Source organism: Chenopodium album, chromosome 7, assembly GCF_948465745.1.
Source record: "Chenopodium album chromosome 7, dcCheAlbu1.1, whole genome shotgun sequence".
NCBI lineage: Eukaryota > Viridiplantae > Streptophyta > Magnoliopsida > Caryophyllales > Amaranthaceae > Chenopodium > Chenopodium album.
Genome location: NC_137840.1, coordinates 14329719 through 14336675, shown reverse-complemented (window position 1 = coordinate 14336675; position 6957 = coordinate 14329719).

Below are 6957 nucleotides of genomic sequence, written 5' to 3'. Positions count from 1 at the left end.
TTTTAATGCAAATTTATATACTAAGTTGGTATAGAATTAGACGCCCTTATAAAAGAGATTTATTACCAACTTAGGGGGAGAAGAAATAGCAAAAGTTGGAAAATCGAAAAAAAAAAAAATTAAATAAGTAAAGAATATTTATGATCCCTATAATGGTAATTTGAAAAGTTATATATATGCCAACTTTTGTATATACATTATCAAGATATGTTGCACATTTTTGATTTGATTTGTATTCAGTTATGACTTATATTGCATAGCGTTGAAGATACATTTTGGTCATATTAATTATGTGTATACATTGAGATAAAATCTTGCCAACTGTACTTGAATCACTACACCTGAAGTGTAGGTTGTATATAATCAGTTCCAAAATAAAGATATGTTTAATAGATATGATATTTGGCAAGATAATGCAGTTAACACTAATAGTGTAATAGTATATAAATACCATAGTGAATGAAATACCCTAACAGTGGTATATATTTCTGAATTATTATAATAGATGGCCTATGATGTAAGAAAGTTTTGATGGTACAAATAAGAAATGTATTCAGATATCATAATAAAATAGCATGCGAAATGTACGTTAAAGGAATTTTAAATACTGGTACACGATGGAACCGATGAATAATATGCATATGCATAATAGAGTGGACTAGTGAATAAGGGATCTGAAATATATACCCTTTTTGATGTCGACATAATGATAATAATCATAAGTGTATCATGGACCAGAAGTCTAATGAAATATGGATTTTTAAATCCACACTGTACAGTGTCTTGCATTATTTAGAGTCTTATGTATGTTCATATACATGTGTGAGTCATAGTTTAATGGATTATTCATTGCGCATATTGAAAGTTGTTAGATGCATTACTCATTGTATATTTTGTTTTCTACATCTCATATTGATGCATTAGTTCTACACAATAATTGTGGTATATGTGAATGTTTGATCAAAATATATATAGTATGGCGTATTTGTAACTTTGAAGGAAATTACAAAGAAATATTTATATTCCAATGGGCTTATAGTTGTGATGAAATTATTAGAAACGTCGATTTAATAACATGTTATGAATCATGTAAGAAGAGTTCTTGAAGAACTTATATACGACGTATTTAAATACCCAGCCCTACAAATTTTTGAATATTACAATTATCAAACTCTTGAAACTTTTATGTGACTATATCATTGACATCTCAACCTGAAATTTGAGTATATAAGAGTTAGTGAGATTTACTATTTGTATTCGCAGAAAAATTATCGTGTAGTTAATTACGAAACTTCTAAAGAAACGGGATACTTATGCGTGAGACTGTTTCCTTATGGTCAAGAAGAACCATGATCAATGTATATAATTACATATGTTATATTATAATTCATATGAGATTGAAGAATGACATTAATAATGTCAAGTTTTGTAATCAAATGATTATTAATGAATGTTTGATCAAATAATGATCAACAATTTCTATTATTAACAACTTCCAGAAGAAGTCATAATGGCATAAGTTTACTTTTTAAATCAACTATTAAATAGAGATTTGAAATAATGATATTAGAGATAAACACGTGTATAGTGAAATGAAGACACTTCACATGTTCACGTGAAGACTTGAAGAATTGAAGATGCAACTTCAGCTTAGGAGATTCGAAGATCAACGTATGATATTTTACTAACTACATATGAGAAGATATCCAAACATATTGGATTCATTGTTGCGATACTAGAAGATCTTAAGTTATGTATTCATCACGGGGAGAAAATACGCGCTGCACTCTTTTTCCCTTGACCATGGTTTTGTCCCACATTGAGTTTTCCCGGTAAGATTTTTAATGAGGCAGCATTTCGAGCGTATTACGAAGAATGTTGTACTCTTTTTTCTCCATTAGGTTTTTATCGCACAGGGTTTTCCCTAATAAGGTTTTAACGAGGCACAGTCTTCGATAATGACATCTAAGGGGGAGTGTTATGAAATATTGTGTGGATGACCATTGTGCTCCTTATATCATTTCGAAATATTCTAGATATATGGTTTATTCTTATCTAAACATATTTATGGATGTCCATCTTGTATCACTCTAGAACTTTCTAGAGTTTAGGGTTTATTATTCTCCAAGCAAACTCTATCAATTGTACTATATATATATATATATATATATATATATATATATATATATATATAGATATATATTAAAAAAATTATTTTAATTATTATTATTTGGGGGGTTTTTCTACACACTACCTCTAAGGTATTAACTTTTTTAAGATGTGTCCACCCATTTTCAAAATTCCACGTTATAACCCTAAGACACCTTTATAAGTGTGTACGATGTAATCCTGACCAAGATCCGATGACCCGACCCGAATGACCCGAAATTAACCTAAAAACATTGACCTAAAAATGACCCGAAACCCGAAATTAACCCGACCCGAAAATGGAGTTAACCCGATCATGACCCAACATCGTACTGACACGACCCAAAGTTGACCTGCCCGAAATTGACCCAAATTCTTTGACCCGAACAGACCTAATACTCGAAATTGACCCGAACTAACCCGATACCCGAAATGTCCTGAACTAAAATTACCTTTTTTTTTAAGGAAACTAAAATTACCTTATAATTGAACTTATAATGTCTTGTACAAAAAAAAAAACTCAAATTGTTCATCTTTAATCGTAGATAAGCTCATAAACTGAATTGGTAGTGTTGTTATAACAATAACAAAAAATATACAGCGTATAAAATTATTGATATGAGCTTGATTCACAAATGAAACAACCCTAACATAACCCGAACAGATTTTGACCTAACCCGAATATGATCCTGTAGGGAATAATTTCAAGCCTTTAATATCCCACTAGCTTGAACCCCACTGTGATCATACACTAAAGTACGGTGGCGTCCAAAAGGGAAGAAGATAAAGCAAAAGAGTCGCCAACAAGTTTTTTAGGAACTTGTAAACCGTTCACGAGGTGAAGGTTACACCCCTTAACGATCGAAGAGATCGTCAACTCCATAAGGTCTAGAACCAAATAAGGGTTCGGGGATGAAGGTACAAATCCAACCTAAAAGAGATTGAACCTGCCCTAATAATAGGCCTCTACTTTATTCTGCTCGTATTCATGTGTGCTTTCTGATTAACATGCAATCATTAGGTTTAACCCTAAACCTGTTTAATCTATGTTGGTTGAATGTTAATGCACAAACAAATCTATTATTGGCGATCACTTGAATTATAATCACAATTAACCCTAACAAGATTATTAATTATCTTATTAAGCGTGATTACAAGTACAAATTCCCTTTAAACATGCATAAAAGGCGTGGTCAAGCAACAAAGAATAGATAAAATATCAAGCAACATAATAATAATCAATCATTAGAATAAACATGAAAAATAATAATCATCATCAAAATAATAATAATAATAATATTCATAATCATCATAAATTATAACAATTATAGCAATAATCATGTTCATGTTAATATAAAAGCATAATAAAAAAAAGTAAGATCCTAGGCATGATACTAACAAGATAAATAACAAACCCTAGCATGTCACTAAGCAATAAAAATCAAATATTTAGCCCTAACATGATACTAACAATCATAAATATTAGGAAGAGAATAGGAAGCACCATAGCAATCATATTTAATATTAAAATAACCCTAGACATGATACTAGGAATATCATAATAACAATATAAACATGATATCTACATCATAAAATCAATTAATCAATTAAAGTACTTACTTTGATGCCTCGTACCTCTTTCTAATAACAAAATACACACGTTAGTAACTTCAAGGAAAAATAATAATCCCTCAGAAATTAAAACCTTTCACGTCTAGGGCGAAGGCAACTTTGAATATGGCTAGGTGTTTCTAGATCTTGCGAATGCGGAATTTTGTATGAGAAAACCAAATTTAGGAAAGATGAATGAGAGAGATGAACGAAAACTGATTGAAGGTGAATAACTGGCGAAGGAGGAGAATTGGTGAATGAAAACGGAGTTTTTTAATACGATATTTATAGAGAAAATCAGCCAAAAAAAGATAAATTAACAAAACAGAGTCTGATGCTCAGGAAACAGAGCTGGCGCCAACCCTGGCTAGCTGGCGCCAACCCTGGCTATTTGGCGCCAGGCACCAGCACTAGCGCCAGGCGCCAAGGCCTGGGGTTGGACGCCAAGCTTGATTTTAACGCGATTTCGAAAATCCGATAAGTTTACCGTACTGGAGGATAAAATAATATAATTTCTTCGAAAATGCTATTTGATTTTTATTAAAACTCTGAAAAGTCAACAAAGTCAACTTATCAATGCTAATTGAATTAGGAATGAAAAGAACCTTCTAGAAGACTAAAACCATTCTTAATTGAATTAGAATGATAAATCATATTAGGCCCTCCCCTAGATCATTGGGCCGTACATAAAGCTCAAACCGGGCCCAGTTTAGTAAATTGGCCATAACTTCCTCAATATTCATCGGAATTGGGCTTATAATATATCGTTGGAAAAGTCTTTGCAAGCCCCATCCAACTGCACTACTATTGGACCCATATCATGGACCAACCAAACTGGATTGGCTGTTTTCTTAAAATAATGTTTTCAAAAACAGAGAGAATAGAAATAAAAATTTTCCGCAACACTAGACCTTTCCACACTTTCGTTTCATTCGATTATGATTCGACGTGAAAGGTACTCATCACTGGGTTTGGTTTTGGGGAGACACAAATGGGTGTCTACAGACCCGAACATACTTGACCCAAAATTGACCCAACCCAAACATACCCGAATCGAACCAAACCCGATTCCTGACCAGAAACCCAAATCGACCTGACTTGACGCGACCTGACCTATATCCGACCTAAATGTTAGCTGATCCGAAAGTGACCCGACCCAGACCTGACTCGAATGACCCATTTGTCAGGTCTACCGTTAGCTATTGTCATTAATTTAATATTTACTCACCACTAAAACCTAGCTTTCACGACCCACGACCCACCACCCACCACCCACTAACACACCCCACACCACCTGTCGAACCCCACCATCGACCCCTACCATCACCAATCATAGCCACACCACCACCAATCGCAGCCCCAAAACCACCTAGTGCACCACTAAAGAAAGCTTTCAAATGCAATGTAGGAATTAATTCGAATTGAAATTTCGATAAATTGGTTTAGGGCTTTTGTTTCACTGGATTCAAATTCCAAAATTAAGTTGTTAATTGTTGTTTTTGTTTTGAAATCATAGAATTTTTCCCCCAAGTTTTATTTTAATTCTTAAATCATCAATTTTGATTCAATTAGATTGAGACTAAATACAAAAAACTTGTTTTAACTAATTTTTTTCCAATGAAAATCTGCACGAATATGGTTCAATTGGTCAAAATAGTTTGACGTTTGCCCAATATTTTTCGAAAAAGAATCGCAAATCTGGGCATGAAGAATGGTGGTAGTGGTGCATCAAGTGGCTAGGTGTGGTAGTTGTTGGGATATACCGTACGAGGAGAGATGAGAGATAGGAGAGAGATGGGGATATTAGGGTTGAGGAGTTGAGAGAGAAGGAGAAATGAGGGTAGGTGACGCGGTGGTGGGTAGAAGAGAGAGGAGACGCAGTGGTGCGACTGGAGGTGTAGTGGTGGGTAGTTTTGGGGGAGGAGAGAGAGGCCAGGGCCATCCCAACTATTACGGAGGCCCTGTAAAATTAAGATATGATTAGGCCCTCTTTTAAATTCATTGTTTTAAAATAAAAATATTAATCTTAGATAAAATGTTAAGTTTTTTTTTTTTTTTTTTTTTTTTTTTTTTTTTTAGGGTGTAGGATGAGGCTCACGACAGAATATATGTATGCAAATTTGATCCAACTTCTTACGTATCCCACCTCCACCCTGGACACTTTAGCTGAATATATTTTATTACACAAAAATACAAGATATATATGAAATGAATGGTGTCCTTCGAACGAGTGTATTATTGCGGTAGAGGGTTCAGAATTATTAGAAAGCGAATTATTCAGCAAGGTCAAGTGATCGGAATTCCTAGTTGAAGGCCGCTTCCGATCAGTGTAGACACCAAATTGTGCCTCCCTAAAAACCAAACCCACTGATAAGTACTTTTCACGTCATTGATTATCAAACGAAGTGAAATGTGAAAGAGTCCCGTGATTCCTCTATTTTTATAAAAAGTACTTCTTTCTGTTTTCGAAAATCTTTCTTTTTGTACCTTATTTATGAAAAATTTCCAATCCAATTTAATTTGGCCCATGATATGGGTCTAATAATAGTGTAGTTGGATGGGGATTGAAAAAAGCTTTCTAACGATATATTATAAGCCTGATTCCGATGAATAATGAGAAATTTATGGCCCAAATATTAAATTGGATATTAAATGAGTTTTATGGGTGGTCCAATGATCAAGTGGAGGGTCCATTAATTATCATTCCTAAATTCATTAGGAATTATTTTAAGAGGGATACCCAGTTAATTCCCCAAATAAACAAAATTGGTTTATCTAAGGGTATAATTGTCTTTTCAAGTACCAGTGGAGGGGTATATGCATCTTTTCATGTACTAGTTGAGGGGTACATGTGTAATTTCCTCACCAAACAGTAAAAGCAAAAAAGCAAACAGTAATTGGACAGTTCACCAAAAGTACTGAATAAATTACCCTGCTTTTTCAATATATTTACAAAAATGCCATCAGATTAACAAAAATTCTTTTATCTAGCAGATTAACTTGAATATTCCCTTATTTTAATTTTCTACAATAATCTAAAAGGTTATTTTAAGTTATAAAGATATTAGGATTAATAATTATATTTTTAGAAAAGAAAAAGAATTTTAGTTGGAATAAAACAAGTGTTTTAAAGGATTTAATCTGACTATAAATGATACGGAACTCTAATTATCGAATTATATTGGAAAAAGGATTTCG